At 31.9% G+C, this 21,303-nt stretch overlaps 1 long non-coding RNA gene across 1 annotated transcript; it reads right to left on the bottom strand.

Moving 5' to 3' along the window:
- Window positions 1-13,293: 13,293 nt before the first annotated feature.
- LOC123015620 lies at window positions 13,294-13,723 on the bottom strand. The gene is made up of 3 exons (XR_006413395.1): window positions 13,616-13,723; window positions 13,467-13,543; window positions 13,294-13,409 (listed from the first exon to the last, which is right to left on the bottom strand). It is a non-coding gene; the product is annotated as an uncharacterized LOC123015620 (long non-coding RNA).
- Window positions 13,724-21,303: the final 7,580 nt, after the last annotated feature.

The following is a 21,303-nucleotide window of genomic DNA, read 5'->3' as shown; positions in this document are numbered from 1 at the left end:
AAAATTTATTGCATATAAAATTGTCAAAAATAAAACCCGTTTCTATTTTGTATGTATACCTAGGAATATTATTGATATTTTCACGACTTTGTGACCAAAAAATTTCAATGGAAATTTATTTATTAAATCATTTTTGTTTGAGCATTTTAAAACGTAAAGAATACCCGTCAATATAAAAAGTAAAAAATTTGTTCCTATTCTGAATGTCTTATATATCATTAAAATACAGAACAATGAATAATTGGAATTATTGCGTCTGATTACCCCGATTAGAAAACAGATTTACTCAATTTTTGGACACAAACAGAAAATTCTATTTTGTATTACCTCAAATTATAACTACAATAATTTCATTATAAATTCAAAAACGATTTTAACAAATTAAAGTCATAATTCACTTTTATTTGCATTATTTGGTATTTGCTACTATTAACTCCCATGTATTTGACGCTATTAAAGGCCAGTTGTGACGTCACAGCATGTCTATGGACCACGTGACGCCGGCTGACAGATTCGTGAGCCTGAGCAATCCTTTACGTCTACCATCCTTGGGGCCCACCACCTTTTTTTTGCAATATCGGGCGTTGGCACTAGCTTTGACTTTTACACGGCCCTGGATATCATGCCATGTCTAATAATGAAAATAATAATCGTAAACCAATAATCAGTTCATTTTGTTATTTTATTTTAAGTGCACTATCATACCTTTCGCCACTTTACCCAAAAATTTTTGGGGCCACCAGCACTATTTAGTAGCTCGGTTAATTGCTGCCATTTTTTTATTTATATCCAGGTTGGTAAAGCTCGCAGTTGTCTTTCCCGATAATATCCTTTTATTTTCTAAAAGGAAACCATTATTTCTTTTTGTTTTGTGATAATCTTCATTTTTGAATTTAAAGAAAACACAAAACACGCAACCGTAAATGACAATAATGACAATAATCACAATTCTGGTGAAATTGCACTATTGCCAAATCAACCATCTCACTTTTCATTTCACTGCGCTCGAGAATACGGATGAAATAAGTCGTACGAGTGGAATTTGAAATTCAGAATCTCACATCTCACTTTCCGCATAATGTCAAGAATAAGATCCTTAATATTAATTAATAAAATGTTTGCATAATTAACAAAACAAGTAAATACATACAGGGTGTCAATTTTAAAACTTGCAATCGGCAGTATCTCTAGAACTGAAACAGATATTAAGAATCGCTCAAAACCGTTTTCGTGGTTCCTAGGGGGAATCAAAATGACGCACCTCCACCCACTCTTGAAGCCACAGCCATCCCAAGTTGAAAATTTTCAATGGCACGACCCTACTTGTGATACATCGTTGGAAAGCTCATAACAAGCGCTTTTCAAAAATGTCATACAACGGCCTATTTGGTAAAGCCGTTTTTTCAATTATTCAAAAACGAAGACTTGAAATTTTCTTTTTTTTTATTACATTCAAGGACAGGTAGGGGTGCGTCACTTACCATATCATTTTCATTCCCACTAGGAATGTTTATGAGTGATACTCAATAACACTATGTTTGCTGCATTTTCATCTCCTAAGATGGTCTGAAAAATATTTCGCTCGCAGCAAACATTTTTTTGATTTAATTGCTGTCCTAAAGTATTGCCCAAACCAAATTAAGTTTTTGAGACAGCGGGAACTGACTGCCGCCAAGCAGTTTGCATCGTGTACTCCCAGTATAATATTTGGCGGCCTCAACGTGACTACAATTATTGTATTTAGAGTTTTGACAAAATAAGTTAGTGATAATTACCACCGCCTGGCTTCCTCGGCATAAATTGCTTGTATACGGGTGGATTCTGCAATGGCCCTTGCCTTCAGCATCCTTTTAAAGACAGCGGTATTTTCTTACATTTCTACATTTATTTTCTTTACATTTCTACAGACAGTTAATGACGCATTACGCCCAATGACTACGACATATACAGGGTGTCAATTTTAAAACTTGCAAGGCCCATAACAAGCGCTTTTCAAAAATGTCATACAACAGCCTATTTGGTAAAGTTATTTTTCCAATTATTCAAAGACGAAGACGTTATTTTTCCAACCTATTTAACAAAATAGGATTATTATGTGCCAATAACTCCAACAGTTCAAGAAAATTGCTTTTATTTCCACTAGTTTTTGATTCATCATGTTTAATATGGTTGTTTGATGTAATTTCGATTTTGTGTAATACATTTAGAATGTGCAGCCAACGACTGTTGTTTTTGGGTACTTATATTACTACTATGCAATCATAGAATTTTTGTATTGCTGACTGTTGTCATGTTGCTTGAACCCAGCATTTGTTTTTGAAACTTCTGAATTAATCTTTAGAAAAGAAACGGCAAGAATAACAGAATACAGCATCTTTCAAAATATTGTACTCAATCTAAGGATAAGTCTTATAGTAGTATGGTTTAAAACTAAAAAAATCTAAACCATATTTTCTTTTAGGAAAACTAGGTAGCACTGGTTCCCCTTCGACGTTTGTCCCAGAAATGTGATAAATCTAGTGGCAGTGTTTTCAAGACTTATCCATATACAATATAAATATTAAATAATACACAATAAATTCGTCGACGTATCTGACAGATAAGCTCATTTGTTCTTTATGAGCCGTATCAGTAGTCTCATCAAATATTATAAAAATCCACTTTGCTTGGTGAAACCTTTCGAAAATTCTTTTCTGTATTTCTTCGCCCTAACAGTTGATGAGTTCATTTTGTGTAGTTTTACTAATGTGAGTAGCATTAGCAGACGTATTTTTGAGCTGTCTTTCTAGTTCGGCTGAAACGTAAAAGTTCTCGAAAGTTTTCTTCGTTGGTGATACTATCAAATTCAGGTGTTCATGAAAAATGGAATCTTTATTTCTATGTCCACGTAAAGAAATATTCTGGCGTGCACAAAAGATTATAGTTTTAATTATAGAGCGAAGGTGAGCACGGTTTTCTTTAACGTGCGCCAACTGATGTCTACTGACTTGATTTATAACTTCTAACTCAGGTGTACGATAAGAACATAGGAAATTCTTACCTGCGCTAACCGCACCTTTATGATATTTAGTATTTTAGTGGGTGGTAATCTGTCCGCCTTTACCATAAAGCTTTGCAAACGACGTTAAAGGCTTTTTCACAAAGGTGTTTAATTGACTATTAGTCCGACGTGTTCAAACAAACTGCAAGAGGCTAGTAGAAGGAAAGTAGATACAAAGCCACACAACAAAGTAATTTTTACTTTCCTTATCCTATAAGGAAAGTATTGTAATCGGCTGAAATTTGAGCTACACAGATTTTTATATTTCTGGACGAATGTGTGTGTAGAGGAAGTTTCAAGTGATTCTATCTCGTCTCCGATTGGGTCACACTATGCTCACCCATTCGTAGATATTTAAAAAAGTTGAACCATCAAAGTGCCAAATTTGTGATACAAAACTGACAGTGGAACATCTACTCAATGGCTGCCTAGCACAAACACGCAGCCTGGCCGTCGGCTACAGGGAACTCTTATGTGACAGGTGGAAATCTCTTTAAGTGTACCTTCTTCAAACAAGGATGTTTCAAATATGATACTGTATTGTGTATTGTTGTATTCGCTAATGGCCATATGGCTGATAGGTTAAAATAAAATTAAAAAAAAATGCATCAATAGTTTGGTTTCTTGTTGTTCTTGAAGGACCAATGGAATCATCCTCAAAGCATTTAGTATAAAGAAACTTCAATGTCAGTCTTGTTCTTTCTGTAAATGGCTTTCTTACTTCAATTGCCCTATAGAATATTCGAAAAGTTCAGTACACTATCAAGCCTTCGGTAATAAGTTGTTAATATGATGAGATTTTTGCCATTTGTTTTTTAAATTCACACAAGGACTGTGTTTTTATGAAAATTTATTTATTAAGTAAACGAAAACAACGATCCCAAAAAATGTCGTTTTTTATTAATTTGAAACCTAACTGCTTAAAATCACTACTGATTGGGAGCGGCATTTTCATCTTTCTACATTCTTATTTTTTATCTGCACTAGAAAACCTAAAAACTGTTAACCCATTTGGTAAATATTTTATTTAACCTCAAACTAATCGCTCTTTACATTGGTTACGTATTTTTGTACGTAAACGTAAAGAAGGATGCGTAAATGCCCAACTCTGGACATGCCGAAACCCTAAAACAGGATTGTTTTGTAATGTCTGCGTTTCAAACAAATGGAAGTGAAAAAATCTTCATAAAAGAAACTAAGATACAGAATTTTTGTGCAGAATGTTTACAACCCTGAACGGGTTTTCCCAACGTTTCAGAGTAGATAAAAGTACAAAATTTGGTACAGCTGCTGACCTTTATACACTTAAACAAATTTAAAGATCAAATATCGAAACTTTTAATCAGGGGCGTTACATTAAATACGCACACTTTTCAGGGAGGAAACTTTTGTCTTAAAATTGAATATTGTATCACCTATTACAATTTATGACAACAAAAACAGAACAGCTTGTATATTTCTTTTTTATGAATCGATAAACTGAAATAACTTTGTTTTTAGTTGCATCCATTTTTATTATAAATTACGAGTTGTATCCCATTGGGATAATATGTAATCTATTTTTTATTATTGGTTAAATTATTTACGGTTAACATCGATAAGCAATTAACAAAATAAAAGAAACCTATTAATAATTCACGTTGTTACACTTCACTAAAAATGCTGTTTTCTTTCATTTTAACGTTACTAAACATGTAATTTGGACAAAACAGTTTATTAATGAATCTAGCTTTAATATACAGGGTTATGATAAAATAAGGCAAAAAATTAATAAAACCTGTAGTTTGTTTTTTCATAAATAACAGTCATTGTCAAAATGCCTAATTGAAACAATCATGCTATATCATCCTAAAACATTAACATATGGATATACCTCCTTTTCACCCTACATAATTATTGAGGTTTTGTTATACACTGTGTCAATTTTAAAACTTGCAATCGGCAATTTCTCTCAACTGAAAAAGTTATTAATAATCACTCAAAACCGTTTTGGTGGTTCCTAGGGGGAATTAAAATGACATGATAAGTGACACACCTCCACCCACCCTTGAATATAGTAAAAAAATGAAAATTTAACGTTTTCGTTTTTGAATAATTGGAAAAATAACTTTACCAAATAGGTTGTTGTATGACATTTTTGAAAAGCGCTTGTTATGGGCTTTCCAACGATGTATCGCAAGCAGGGTCGTGCCATTTAAAATTTTCAACTTTAGGTGGCTGTGGTTTGAAGGGTGGGTGGAGGAGCGTCACTTACCATGCCATTTTGATTCCCCCTAAAAACTACCAAAACGGTTTTGAGTGATTCTCAATAACTTTTTTAGTTCCAGCGATATTGGCGATTGCAAGTTTTAAAATTGACACCCTGTATCCCAGTTAACAAGGTGACGTGAAAATGACGTACCCGCCAAGTCAATATTACGTCGAAAATCCCAAAAAAATGACGTGATTTTCACCGACCAAAGACGTGATTATGTCACAGACCTAGGACGTCATCTTTCGACGTCAAAAAAACGTCATGTTATAACGAGATTATGACGGAGAGGACAAAAACTGACGTCCATTTGACGTACTATAAACGTCCTGTTGACGTACTACAAACGTCCTTTTAACGTAACAAAATACCAATCCCGACGGTAATAAAAAATAAACCATTTTTTTTCAAATACATTTATTGACAGACTTTTTAACATTACAACACTATATACAAAAAAAAAAAAAACTAACTTAATAAGAGAATACACCTCGTGTCATTTCAATATATTCATGACTTTTAAATTGTAATGTTGTATGCATACTTATGGATTATAGTATTTGATTTCTGTGTATAAGACAAATCTGTGTAGCAAGTTTAGAGCTAAAAATCTTCAACATTGCAAACGAAAATCGCTGTAATGCGACATGCGATAGATGGACGAAAAATTTTGAGGCGATGGTATAAAAGTTTCACTTTAAAACATGAAAAGTGACAGAATGGCGATTGAAATGGTACAACGTATAATAATCTTAATCTATCCTAAATACTATGTCTTTAATCTATCCTAAATACTCAACGTGTCTTTACCTGTAAAATATGCTGTGCGGTGTAGGTATGTCTGTTGTGCAAAATTGTGAAAAAAGTTGTTGACTGTCTCACCTGCTGATTTAGTTATGTACCTGTGTTGTTCTCACCTGAGGATGACCACTTTGTGGTTGAAACGCGTTGTGTTTTAATAAAAGTTTGGTGTGACGGGCTAATCGTGTTTTTGTTCATTTACCTGTAAGTTAAGGTACTTATTTGATATAATAATATAATGATGTAATAAAAGGTAGGTAGAGTGGGTGGGATTAAGTGGAATGTGTTATAGTGGGAAGAAGAGGATAACAAACATTTCTATTGTCTAGGGGATATATAAAACATTTAAATTCTATATGGGTTAATTTGAAAAATGACAAGGTGTCAGACAATTTATCTAGTAAAAAGATTTTTAGGATACCTGAATCAAACGGATAATTATATAAAGGTCCAAGCGAACTAAACGTTTTGCCAATAATAACAATTTCTCCACTTGGTTCTTTTATAAAATTATGAATTTCAATAATTTTACTATTAATAAAACAATAACAATCTGCCTTACTATCGGAAAAAATTGACAAGGTAAAATTTTGAAAAGAAACTTTTTTAAATTGCTTTGAAAATGCTAGGGAAATTGTTGGGCCCTTTGTGTGCTCAGACATAGGCTGGCAATATATTTCAATATTAGGTTTGCCTATGTAATAATTGTCGATTTCTTTAAGTCGATTAAAAATTTGAATCAAAGGTTGTTTTGGAGATTTAACCAAACGAGAAAGCCTCCCTAAAAAATTTTCAAAACAAAACGCTCCAAAATTATCTAATTTTCCAAATTTTTTGGCATCATCTACCAGATGTATCAAACAATGAACGTTATAAATTAAAAATTGTAAGCCGTAGAGGTGTTCGCTATATTCTACGAATGTTTTTAACAACGTTAAAGCTAAATCGCAACCAATATTTTTTATATGAAAATCTGAACTTAAAATCGTAATCGCCACATGAAATAACAAAAAGTGCTCATATACAGCTTTATCAACAATTTTGACAAGGACAGTTAGGCCTAAATATAAAAGAAAAGTTCGAAATTCCGTTGCCTTGAATAGAGCTAATTCACTTAGTGGCCTGGGCTTTCTATTTATCTCGCGGGGTACAAAAGATTTACAAAATGAGTTGTCTGACAATGCTTTTACTTTACTTCCAGACAGCCTAACTTTAAAATTCCCACTTATCCAACAATGTAAAAGTTTTCTAGTTACACCTAGGCAGACGTTATGCATGTAGTCAATGGGAAAAGACGAGACAAGTCCAATATTTAATTTTGATAGAGGTGAGTCACCTATGTGATGATCTTCATCTAATTTTAAACGAAAGGTCTCGTCTGTTCTCAAGCTAGCATTAACGTCTTTAAGTATCTCTGCCTTGTATATACTCGCCTGAAACTACACATTTTTCACAGCTCGAATAACCACCGTGCGACTTAATACATTTTAAAAAAGAACGTGCAGGAGCATCGCAAACAAAACAGTGAACGCGAATTTGGTACTGCTTGTTATCGTATCTAAACCCATGTTCCATTAAAACTGAAAGTTCCTCGACAAATTCTTCTAAATAATCATTTAATGGCTGAGGCTTTGATGTCCCACAAAATGCACCTACCACAAACGGAATTTTATTTTCGAAATTATTTATTAAACAACTGCAAATTTGAACTTTTAAACAAAGATAACCCATCGACATTAAAAATTAAACTTAAAAAATTGTCTTGAAATTTGTCGTATTTGGTCAAATATTTTTGAAGCGCCTGTTGAATTCCAAAATAAATCAATTGACCCGTTTGTAAATCTTTGACTTCTTTTTGTTTTTTACACTTTAACAGTGTTCTGCAATCTAATGGCAGATCTGGGTGGAATGGTGCCAGCGTGTGTAGTAAAGAAGTCACAGACGAATGGGGGACGTTTGGATTGGGGACAACCCATTCTTGCAGTGCTTCCGTTAAAGAGTTACTAGTAAATGTATTTTGGAAAGAATCATTACCTGCTTTGTTATCTGCTTCAAGGTCAATATCATTATCAATAGAAGAATTTAATAAAAATGAAGATGAACTACATAAAGATGAACTAGATGAAGATAAAGTTGAACTAGATGGAGTATTTGAATTATGATAATTAGAAATTGAAATTTGAGAAGTAGAAGGTACTTCGTTATTGACAGTTTCCGTAGCATTTTCCGCAATCCTTTGATAAATTTGTCTTTTACTAGCAAAAAGTCTAGTTTTACGTTTAGTTTTTATAGGAGCCATAAGTATAATTCAAAGTATTAAAAAACAAAACAAACTACAAAATTACACAGAAAAAAAACTTTTGTTTACTTATGAATTTGCCTCCGTAGCTTTCTTTCTTTCCAAAGACAGCCTTTGGGGCGAGTGCTTCAGCCACACCTTTATGGCCGATGCTATGTCGTCGACTTGTGTATTGGGGGGACTTGAACTTTGAACGGAAGCTAAATGAATAAATATTAACAAATTAGTATTAGTTTTCACTTACATATTACGACTTTGCAAAGTTTAAGGGTTGAGAAAGACCGTTTCTGGTTCCTCGTTCCTAAAAAACTATAAGCCGAACCAATCTCGTTGGTTAACAATCCCCTCAACACGTTGTTCGTTTTGCTAGTAACGTCTTTGCGACCAAAATGAGTCATGTAAGGAACCTAAAAATTAGTTATTAATAAATTCAAGATAATATAACCATAAACATACAAATTTCATAAAAATTGCTGTCACTTTTTAAGAATTCCTCACATTCCAAAATAGCCTCAAATGAATTTAGTGGCAAATTCGGACAGCCTTCCGGAAGAATGTGTGTTGGACCTGTTTTTTGTAATGCTGCAATGATTTGTCAATTTTGCTCCAAAATTAAATCGTTTTGGGCCTTTATTTCCTTAAGTTTTTTCATTAATTTTGCATAATTACATGACTCTGAGAAAAATATGATATATACTTATTAAATATTTATTTTAATATACCTGTAGTGTAGGGTGGATCCGTTTGGTCGTTTGGTTCTGTTTGACTTGACTTTAAATTTTGTGAATTTGCTAATAAAAAAAAGATTACTAAAAAGAACTATATAATGATCTTTTTAATGATCCAACGTCAACCTACAACCAAAAATGCCTAAACTATAAAAAATATTAAATACATATAACAAATTATTAAGTGAAGTAGCTCATGTATCCTGAAAAACAAATAAACATCTGGGGAACCCAGTTTACTCTGGCCGTTTTAACTTAAAATCACCACCTTCTTAATGAAATGTATCAATATTCCCACTTGCGCATCGGTCATTTCGAATGTTCATTAGGGCGTTTCTATGTGGCTAATTAATTACTTAACGAACAAAAACGTAACTAATAAAAACTAGGAAGGAAAGGTGCAACAAAACAAGATACACAACGGAGAGAACATAAAAAATAAATAAAATGAACAAAAATTTATTACATACAGGCACTCTTTTGTGCTGCTGCACCCGCCGTCGCAGAGGTTATTGTGGCAGTGGCCCCGAGCGATGTCACAGAGGCTCGATTCAAAGTGATTTCTTTAAAAAAAAGGTACAATCAATTATTTTTATCATATCTAAGCTTACCTTTAGCGTGTAAAATGCCCTTTAAACTGCTACCCAACAGAAAATTTTAAATAACACGGGTTTAAAACATTCGTAAACTCCTTTAGTCAACTCACTTGTTTTAAAAATTTTTGGAGGGCGCAACAATTTATTGTTCTCCCCCTCATCTGTTTCGCTATGATTAGCAGATGATGATGAAGATACATATTTTTTATTTTTTTTCACCCGACGTCTAGATGCTTCTACACTTGATGAAAAAACATCTGACACCTCTTCACATTTTTTTAATCGCTCATTTGCCTTTTGCAGATCATCTGAAAACGATATCTTATTGTTCTTTTAACTGCTACCTTGTAGACAGCTTACAGTGGCTACAGTGAAACCCGAAAAACAAGTGCATCAAGACATACACGGGGTATGTTTCCTAAAGTATCTTTCACTACAGGGCGCGCCAAACTTGCCTCCCAAAGAAAAATGCCATGTTACGGTAATATACCAGGACAATGGAAAAAATGTTAAAAAAATTCTATCTATAAAAATTTCGAAGTTATGAGAGTTTAAATTTTGCACTTTGACTCTATTTATTTCTATTCGAAAAATAATTTTCCAAGTTTTTTGGTTACAGGCTATTTGAACAGGAAACAAGGAAGCTGTATTCTAAATTGTAACTCTGTTCAATGTTATTTGTGGCTTTTATTGGCAAAATTTTTCTACCTTTACTGAAAATAAAAAAAAAACATATACAAGATCATATCATATTATTAAATAGACATAAAAAAAATGTAAAATGTCAAAAAATAGATGTCAAAATTTTTTGACATCTTTTTTAAACATTTTTTCCATGTTCCTGGTATCTTATCTTACACTTCATTTTTTTCTTTGAGGCGCGAGTTCTGGCGCATCCTGTATATCTTATTAACTAATATAGTCGAATTCAGCTGCTGATGTTAAATACTTCATGTTTTTCTCTATGTATATTTTTTTTTCAGAATTTCTCGATCCTTCCTTATAATTAAACAACGCTGCTTAAATGATGTTTTCGAGCAAAAAATTCTTAATAAAATTTACGTTTATTTTAATTTTTACCCAATTCATTATGTTTTAGGGCTTGCGACATTTTTTAAGAGTTTTTATCACATAACAACATTTAAGCATCACTTTGTTCTCAGATGACACAAGAAATAACAATTTTATGCAGCTACTTAATAGTAATTAAAATAATCATTAATTAATTGATTTTAATTATAAGGAATTGTAGAAAAAAAAATTGAAAAAATTGACTCCGCATCGAGAAAAATACAAAAGTACTTAATAGCAAACGCTGAATTTTGAGCGATTATTAGTTTTTGAGATATAGTAAAAAATACTTTAGCAGACACCCTGTATACTTAAGCCAAATATATGCACCCAATAATACGAATAGTGAAAATCCGAATTACAGAGGTTTTACTGCATGATAAGCAATTCGTATCATACACACCACACTCAAAAAAGATCGCACAGCATCCAAGATGTCTCGTCAGGTTACTAATATATACTATGACACTAAAAAAAGTCAAGGTTTTGTTATATTTTTTATTATATCACATAATATCACGGCTTATTTATTAATATTTAAAAAATATATAAATAAATGTTTACAATAATTAAATTTAAATTATTAAATAATTAGAAATTATTTTGAAATTGTCAAATTCGTTAGAAAAATATGCATAACATGTAGATATCCTGACTTAACAACTCTAAAATTATTGCTTTTATAGAATATTCAATTTTGATTACAATATACAAATTATATTATAATATTAAACATCATGTCTCATTTTGGTTATAGATTTAACGTCAATATGATTTAACAAAAATGACGTCCAAATTTAGTGATTCAGATGACGTCGTATAATAAGGTCAATTCACCTACATGTCATTAAAATCACGTGTTTTTGACGTGATTAAGACGAAACGATGTTAACTGGGATGTATGTATCATCCACGGAGACGAACTATAGTACAGTGTTTATTTTAGAAAAAATTAATAAAAAATTGTCAAAAAGTTATTTAAAATACTATTTTCCTTTAATGTTTTGTTTAGCTTATTTAATAATTATTATTAAAATTGAGTTTTATTTGTTTTGTGTTGATTTTCTCAAGTTTTTTTTTATGTAACTCTTACTTAAACTATAGTATTAATAGATCAAATAATACTTACCAAAATTAATCGAATTCTTAAAAGTATAAAATTTTCAGTTTGCAAACAAAAGTTTCGTAATTAGGCGCGCGGACTTCAGTCGTAGACCAGGCCACTTTTTGCTTGATGACAATATTACACATAGGATCTGCAAATTATATTACCTGGGTGGAGTGATTCATTCCTACAGCTGCTGAGAGTGGCGCATGCCTCTCTTGATTTGTTTAAGAATTATAATATAACCATATTATCTTTCAAAAAAAAAGTCTTGGGCTACGACTGTAACCCGCGCACCTAACTAAAGTGTGTGGTTCGTACAACGTTTTTCGTCCTATTAAATTTCCATATTTAAAAAATTTAATTTTAAAATTTCGAAAATATCACTATTTGAGTGTGTAAACTGTCAAAGCCGCCAAAAAGAAAAGGGGTCTGTTAAAATCTCTTAACAATCCTGTGAGTTACCGGGTATTTTTGTAGGCTTAACAACCCTTGTAAATTCTTGAAGGTCGGCACGAGTCGAATTTTTCAACGCTTTCATAAATAACACTCTAAGGCCCAGTTTTTCAATTGTTGATTAATTTTTGATTAAGGTTTAATTTGTAATTAACACAATGTTACCGTTTTTCAACCTGCGATTAACAAAAAAGTTTATGTTTATTCTTGATTAACTTAATAGGACTGCGGATTTATTGAAAATTTTTGATTAAAACAGCAAAGAATAATCAGTAATGATATTTATGACATTAATGCTTATAGTAGCGATGAAGAGCCACGGAGGCCAAAAACAATACATTTCAGGCCCAATCACTTCGAAGAATGAGACCAAAAAGATTTTTTAGCCGCTTTCGCTTGTCTTCGCGAACTGCGGCATTGGCTTTGGGTCTGCGGTTAAAACTAGACACAACGCAGGCTGTTGTAGTCTCTACAGCAGTTTTACATAATATAGCCTGCGATGAAAATGAACCTGAAACTCCTGTTAATGAGCATGAAGACGCTGCCATAGAACTTGTAAACAATGTTGGCGATGATGATCAAAATGAAATAAGAGGCGATACTAACAATAATACAAGATATAATTTAATAAATAACTATTTTGACTTTAACAAAACGAAATACTATAAACTACCATGAATATAACCATATATTATTTTTTTCTATTTTTTTGTTAACCAGTTCTATTTTTTTCTTCTTAAAAGTTACATCCGTAAGCCATGTTGTTCTAAAAAAATTTTCTTTTTGTAACTTTATTAAATTTAATTTTTCTTATATTAATTGGTAATTACGTAATACCGACATAACTTCTTTGTGGTATTTAACTTTTTAACTTATTATTAATCGACTTTCTGAAAATGATGGACATGAAATTTTAAATTCGTTATATTAAATTATTTACTTGGTGGTAAGTTATTCCTCTTGGTTTTCACAGTTAATTTTTCCGACACAGATCGGTAAGGGTATATGCAGCCCAGTTAATATTATTGCCAATCTCCACTTCTGAAGTATTATCAGTACTTCCTATAAAATTATAGTTAATACATAGCATGAAATTAATACATACTTTTCATTTCATACCTGTAAATACCTTCACAAGGAATTTGTTCACTGGCCGGTGACTCGGACCTCTGCTGCATTATCTTCATTTACTTTGTCTATAATAAATATTAAACATAATTTAAGAAAAGTAAGAGCGCATAAAAATCAAGTAAAATTCAGCTTCTTACTTTGGACATAGTCGCTGTAATAAATATTATTCAAACAATCGATTTGTTCTCCTATTATATCTATCAACGTTTTGTCTATATCCGTAAAATTTATAGTTTCACAAGATCCTCCACCTGTTTTTAATAATTGTTGCATATTTTCCGAAAATATTTGCTTCGTGGTCCGTTTTAGGTTTGCATATTTCTCTTTGAGACCTTTCATGTTGCGGTACAAAGTATGCGTGTTTTGACAATTAAATTCTTCCTCAATCCTCTTCCACGCTTCCTGCTTATCTTTCCAGGATATAACGCCAGATTTTTTATTTTCAACAATATGCTTATTTTGTGCCACTAGGTTCACAAGTAATTGCTCTTCCTCTTTAGAGAAATTACCAGATCGCTTAGTTGCATTACTCGCACTTGTACTCCATGCTAACTACAAAATAATCTTCAATTTTGTAAATTCTACGTCTTTAATACATTTACTTACCTAAGAAATCGTTTTTAACTAAAATTACGATGAGCAGAAATTACAAATTTGAACTTGTCACAATACACAAACAACCACCAAGTTGTCAAATTTGATAGAAAAGTTAATACCAACATAACAAGTTTTCAATTAGTTAATCATAATTGAATGTTGATTTGAAAAACACTATCCATGATTAATTTGAATTTAATCAAGAAGTAACGATTAGCTAATCAAAATGTTAATCATCTATTGAAAAACCGGCCCTAAATATAAAAGTTTTTCTTTTATTATTATAAAAAAGCTGCATAAAAGGGCAAAATAGAAATAATAGTATAAAACACTCGTTACAAAAGGTCATTCAAGCAATCGTTATATATTTTAGTTTTTAGTGTTGAAGTATACGTCCGTTTAATAAATAATCGAAGTTTTGGTCATTTTGGAGTTCTTTTTGTGAATTGCTACTATAGTATTTATTAATTAGAATCGATTTTCATTTAACGAAATAATAGGAGTTTTCCGCAATTGTCTAAGTAGTCAGTTGGTAAAGTTTAGACTGAATCAAAATGAAAACTGAATTGATGTACTGTGTTTTATTTATTTTCTCAGTAAGTGTACAGGCTGTGGTCGAAAGAAAATGTATCGAAAACCTTATTGAATTGTATTTCGAAACAGACAATATAATCCACGTTGTTGATACAGATTTGAAACTTAAATTTCCATTAATACATCACGATTCTGGAAGACACTATTTCAAAACATTTCATTTCCAAAAACCGAATTTTTATATAATCACAACAAAAGCCAAAGATTTGGAATTACTAACAAGGAATTTATCTGAAAGTGATCATTTTAATCCACGAGCAAAATTTATATATTTGATACAGGCAACCAACTATTCGTCTTATTTTTATCATTTATCGCAATACTTTATCTACAACGTTGTTTTCATAGATGTGGAGAATGAATTGCTGGTTTTTGACCCGACAAACATTCAAATTATTAAATGCAGTGATATTAATAATTTCAACTTAAATTTTTTTCGTCCGAAATTTCCTTGGAGAAATTTATCAATAGGGGAGTTGTTTTATCAAGATTTTCCATATTTGTACAGAAATAACAACGAGTTTACTGGATTTTATGCTAACTATATTAAAATTCTTCAGGAAATTTTACATTTCCAACCGAGAGTTGCGGAAATCCCAAACCGGACATCTGCTTTAGGTTTAGTATTATTAGTTGTGATAAGGTTATAATAATGAGTTTTTAGGTCATTTGCTACAGAAAAATTTTACCTACTTAATGAATTTTGAGCACATTACTCCTGAAACTTATTCTAAGTACGATTTAGTACCAGTTTATATTCAATTAGTTTACAAGTTTATTGTCCCCAAAGCTCCCCGATTGCCAATCTGGAAAAAGTTTTTTCGCAATTTCGACTTATCCACTTGGCTATTGATTCTATTATTTTTCTTTCTGGTAACTTTTACAAGGACATTTTTTTTCAAACGAAACGATGTGACTCTTGCATTTTTGCTTCAATTCCAGTCTCTGGTAGAAAACAGTAACTTTAGGCTACTTCACATTCGAAAACTTTCAGCTCGAGTTATAGTCTCTTTGACTTTATTATCATTTTTTGTATTATCAACAATGTTTAAGACAGTGATGATTCGGTCATTTACGCAACATTTTCACGAGTTTCAAATAAGTTCAATCAAGGAAATTGTCAATGCTAAAATGCATTGTTACACAGGTGATGTTGTCAAGGAAAATTATCGCTTTTCAAACGACTCTTACAGTCGTTACATTACTAATTGCACCACGCTGAAAACTGAGGAAAAAGATAAAATTCTAGAAAACATTTCTGAAAATGAAAACATAGCAATGACAGTTCGTGGTGTTGAATATAAATATGCAGCTCATAAGTTTTATTTAATGGGATACCCGGAGCCGTTGATATATTTAACACGAAAATCAGTGAAAATGGATTTTGTCTTTATTTATTTTTCGAAAGGACATCCGCTGTATTCTGAATTTTGCCAAGTCGCTGGAAAGTTGTTTAATAATGGAATGTCACGAATGGTAGTAAATAAAGCATACTACAACATCGAGAAAGTTCTCCAAGCTAAAGCAAGGATCCATCCAAATATTTTAAGCTTTCACCAGATTTCCGTTGCATTTTATATGCTTTTTGTAGGATTGGGCGTTGCATTCTTGGTGTTTTTATTAGAATTCATCATTTAAAATAATTACATGTCGTGCCACAACCGTCGCCACTGCTGTCACTTTTCACGATGTTTTTTTGTCTGAAAGAGTGGAGCTTCTTGTCTCAAAATTTGTCAGTAGGGGTCAGCAATTGCGACGTTGCCAGGGTGACAATGGCTATGGCACAGGAAATATAAACCACAATGAGATGGGCTGTGTTTCTTAAACTACAAAATAAATATGAAAAAACCTTTCAAACGAGCATTTATAATAACATGCTAATTCCTGGAAATTTGCCATAAAAAATTTTCTTCAATAACCGTAGGATAATTTTTCAGTTTGTCACTGCTTAAGAGCATTATAGGTTTTCTCATACCTTGCTTTTGACTTTTCCAGAACTAAGCTATTCATAGCTTCGTCCGCTGAATTTAAAATATTTTCGGACAATTCGGTAAAGCCAAATTTTTTTTCGCTTTGATGTTTACATGTTAAAATTTATTTATAAATAACACTTGAACTCTAACTGTGGCATTAGATCTCTTATCAATTTTATCACATCTTCCTGACTTTGCTTTGAGACTCCTTGAGGAACAGGTAATTGGGGATTTTTTTAGTCTTGCTTCAGGTTTTGAGAAAATGACATTTAACTAATTTTTATCGTTTATGACTTTATCTTGCGTTTTGTACCATTGCTGTAAAACTTCAAAGCAGGTTAATTCTTTAGAAAGTTTTTTTTAATCTTTTAATAATAAAAAATACAAAGATGGTCTCCTAAAATGAATTTTCTTGGTTTTGTTTGTTGTTTTTTTTAAACTAACAAACTCTGTCTGACAAGAGCAGTGTGCAGTGGTCACTATTGTTCCACTTTTGTGAAATATTAGTTATTCACAATCATTTCAAATTTATTGAATCATTGATATAAAACATCAGGTTTAAACTGGAAAGTGGTCACTTCCTTCTCAGTTGATATGTAATACGACAATTTGAGTTAGGAAATTGCCACTTCCCAATCGGTAAACTGATAAGAAAGTGACAACTTCCCAACCTAAACCGTGATATGTCATATTTTTCAAACTCTTGATTGGCTTTCTGTTCTTTAAGGAGGAGATTGTGAATAAAATAGTATACAAACCTTGGTGGTCGTTGATTCATCTTAGGTACAACCTCGGCTTATTGCTAACCGCGGCGCTTCGCGTCTTGGTCATCAAATTTCGCCTTGATGATAAAGCACTTCCTACCTCGGTATGTAATCTACTACTTAAGTTTGTTAGGTTTTTTCTTTGGAATTTACGGCCAGAAGGTTTACTTTGTACATACACATCTATTGCAATAAACTAAAATGGATCTGTATTGGCTATTTCTAAAAACTGTATCGCAATATTCATAAATTTCTTGTTTTTTAATACACCACATATTTCCTTTTTGTATTTAAAAGCTTATATATTTAGGTACAAAACTACAATGTCTCTCTGCACAAAATGTGCTCATGATGGCCGGCGATAAAAAACACGGTAATTCTGTGCTCTGCAAAAAGTGCAAATCAAAAGTTGTTGATTTCATCAAATGTCAACAGTGTGCACAACATTTTCATCCTAGGTGTGCGAGAGAGTTAAATGCAACGTTTGTGCAAGAAAAAATAGTTCTGTGTTGTGGTAAAACAGAAAAAGCTGACGACACCCTAGACCCGCCATTTTGGGACTCAGTAAGTGAAGTAACCGACAGGGCCGCGCCTAGACTTTTGGCCGCCTTTGTGCAAAAATTATTTTTACGCCTCTTTTTTTAAGAAAATAAATAAAACTATATACCTATTATTGGTGTATAATTTTATTTGTAAAGAGAACATAACTTATTAACTTACATGAATACATACATACCTACTTACAAAAAAAAAATAATAATAAAATTAAAACAAATCAGTCATAAAAATTACATTTTGCAAACTTTATTTTCTGTAAAATTGGTTATTAAATCATGTAAATTTAAACTATCTAAAATATTATTTTGGATGGATATGATGGCTAAGTCAGAAAGTCTCGTTTGTGACTTAGTAGATCGTAGATAATTTTTAATAAGTTTTAATTTTGAGTAAAATTTTAGTAAAATTCTGATTGCAATAAAAATATTAGGAAAAGTCGAAACAAGTTTATTCTCTAAAATATATTCTAAGATAGAATGCGGATCTTTTTTAGCTTCTGCTTTGGTTTCTAAATGTAATTTAAAACATTTCATTTCTTCAAATAAATCTATTGCGTCAATGTCTTTCTCGTCACTTTAATCATCTTAGTAGTATAGCCATGTATGTTCTGGACCACAAAATTAGGCACGGGGCGGAGCCAAATTGTGGTGGGGGTGTGACGCGGGCCGGATGTTGGCGGGGCTTCCAATGTGTTTCGACCAATGAGAAACCTCGGCGTGTGTGGTGGGGGTAAAAATGGCGACGTTTTGTGTTAATTTTCGTTGGTGGGGAGCCAATCAGCGTTGTTTTTTGCTCTGCGCAAGCGCGAGAATTTGTAAGGCTCGTTTAGCCACACCTCTCGACCAATGAGAATGCTTTAAATTTTGTTAGGCACGATGTGGGCGTGCAAGTCCCCACATGTCGACCAATGAGATTTCTCGAAAATTTTGTTAGGCACGCTAGAGGAAGGGGGAGCGGCATGTTACAATATGGCTGCCGACCAATGAGATTGCTCGAAATTTTGTTAGACGCACGCAGTACTGCACTGTGTGATCGTGGCGGGAAAATAGAAAATTGAAAAAATGTTGTTAATTTAAAATAAAATTGCTAAGCCAGCAGTCATTATTGCAACCGCAATGAAATTAAAAAAAGATAAAAGATTAAAACCTTTATTTTTTCATTTTTTACAATGTTTTGTACAGTTTCATGACGAAAATCTTCGTCATCTGAATTCTCCTCCAACTTGTGCCACCACAAGCACAATTGAAACAAAAAATATATATGACATACCATTTTCATCCATTAAACGTTCATGTTGCTGGAATTTGTTTCGAAGTAAAAAAGTTGGATATACCAACTACTTAGAAATAACTAAAACAACTATATTCGACTAAAGCAATTCTTGCTATATTTATTTAAAAGTTATTTATTTATTTTATTTATTTAAAATATGGTTCAAATCGCTTACGCAGCATGACACTGTGGTGGTGGAGGGTGCTGGATAATTGCAAAAAAAAATATTGTTAGTTTAAAATCTAATTCTTAAGCGAGCAGTCGATTTTTTTTTTGTATTAATAAATGCGTTATTTTCGTTTCACTGTTTCTGGTAAAAGTGTTTTTATGGAAACTGTTTACAACAACCAGTTGGGCAATCTTGATTTCGATAGAGAATTTATAAGATTTATTTATAAATCTAATTATTGTGAAGAGTGCTACGAAATTGAAACATTAACTCGTCTATCCTATAATCCTTCTTGTATTAATCAAGAGAATGAAGAGTGCGAAACCCCAATACGACTAAAAACCAGTTTTAAGATTGATACAGCTTGTGATGAGACTGAATTAGTTTTTTTAATAGAAAAATTTGGTAAACCATGTGAAAAGTGTGGAAAGATTTATTTGAATGTCGTACAGTTTAATCGTGATTATTCAGATTTATTTATTAGAACTTCTAAGTAATCTTGATTTGAATAAATAATTTATTATTAACCAAATTCATTTTTTTATTTCTTTCTTTCTACAGATATATGAGGAATTGAAGGAAAGGTTATTTAATATCGTTGAAAAAAAAATTACATTAGCTATTATTTTTTTTAAGTGCATGAATAATTTATAACAACTAATTTTGAGAGAAAATGCGGTGTTGCTACTTTTGTTGAATTGGAATGGATAATATCTACCTACAAGAAATAATAGTTATTTATGTATTAGTGCATAATCGACAATTATGCCCGTGGTACATACAACGTTTTATTCTATTTTATAATTTCTAAAAAATTCAAACAAATATTTAAAAGGAAATCGACTAAAATTTGTGTCCATGCAAATTTTAGTGTTGTGTAGAAAGCTGTTTTGATGTTGTTAAGGTTACTGCGTTTGTTTAAAAAACGATTCATTTTTTGAAATCAACGTTTCTGAAGCAGAAAGCGTTTATTCAGAAGAAATTTTCCAAGAATTTGAAACTGCTCACAGAAAAATGATTTCCCATAAATCAAAGGATTTGTATGTAAAAGAATATGACAAGTTTAAACCAATAACCTCACCGTTGCTTGCCAGATTTTTGACAGATCTGTGCCCTAAAAACCAATTTACGCCCTCATTTGGGGGCGTATAAAGATGATTATTGACTAAATGAAATAAACAACTTTTTCTGCACACTTGCATATAGTTAGAACACTGGCAGAAGCTTTACATAAACTTCCTCGGTTTTTTCTATGTCATAATTCTGATTTTGAACTTTCACAAAATAAACTGGTATGTACAACAATGACTGCAACTGACAATTCGTACAGTTTTTCAAATTGGTCGGAGGTAGAATTATTATTGAACACCTCTCCTCTTGATCGCATCGTGGAAAAAAAAGTTTGATTTGGCCCTGACTTAATTTGTAGGTGAGAATGTAGTTTAAATATTTGTTGTTTGTAACAACATCATTCAATAAATTCTTAACAGTACACATAGAGATTAGCAAACCTAAAAAATCCGTTTTTCTTTGACTGTACAATACATTAGACCCATTAGTTGTCTTATTTTCTAAATAGTTTTTATAGCAACTTCATTTTCTAAAGAAAATGATTTACTGTAAGTATTTTTTGCCAAAAAGCTTCGCGTTTTTTAAATATCAAAAATGTTATGCAATATCCTAAAAAAATTGGTATTAAACGTTGAATTTATATTTTGTATTACTTGTCCTTGAAATATTCAGAGTGTTCCATTTTTATTGTTACAAATTTTACCAGGTGATAGAATATTCAATTTTAACATAAAAGTTTCCTATAAACATACAGGCTGTCCCAGAGCTCCGTATTTCTTCGATTACTCTGGCAGTAAAAAAGATAACGAAATACGTTTTTTTTGGAC

This window comes from Tribolium madens, unplaced genomic scaffold (assembly GCF_015345945.1).
Source record: "Tribolium madens isolate multiple individuals breed KSU strain unplaced genomic scaffold, Tmad_KSU_1.1 Scaffold_19;HRSCAF=116;Tcas5.2_LG9, whole genome shotgun sequence".
Lineage (NCBI taxonomy): Eukaryota > Metazoa > Arthropoda > Insecta > Coleoptera > Tenebrionidae > Tribolium > Tribolium madens.
This window is presented reverse-complemented; position numbering and strand designations above follow the sequence as displayed.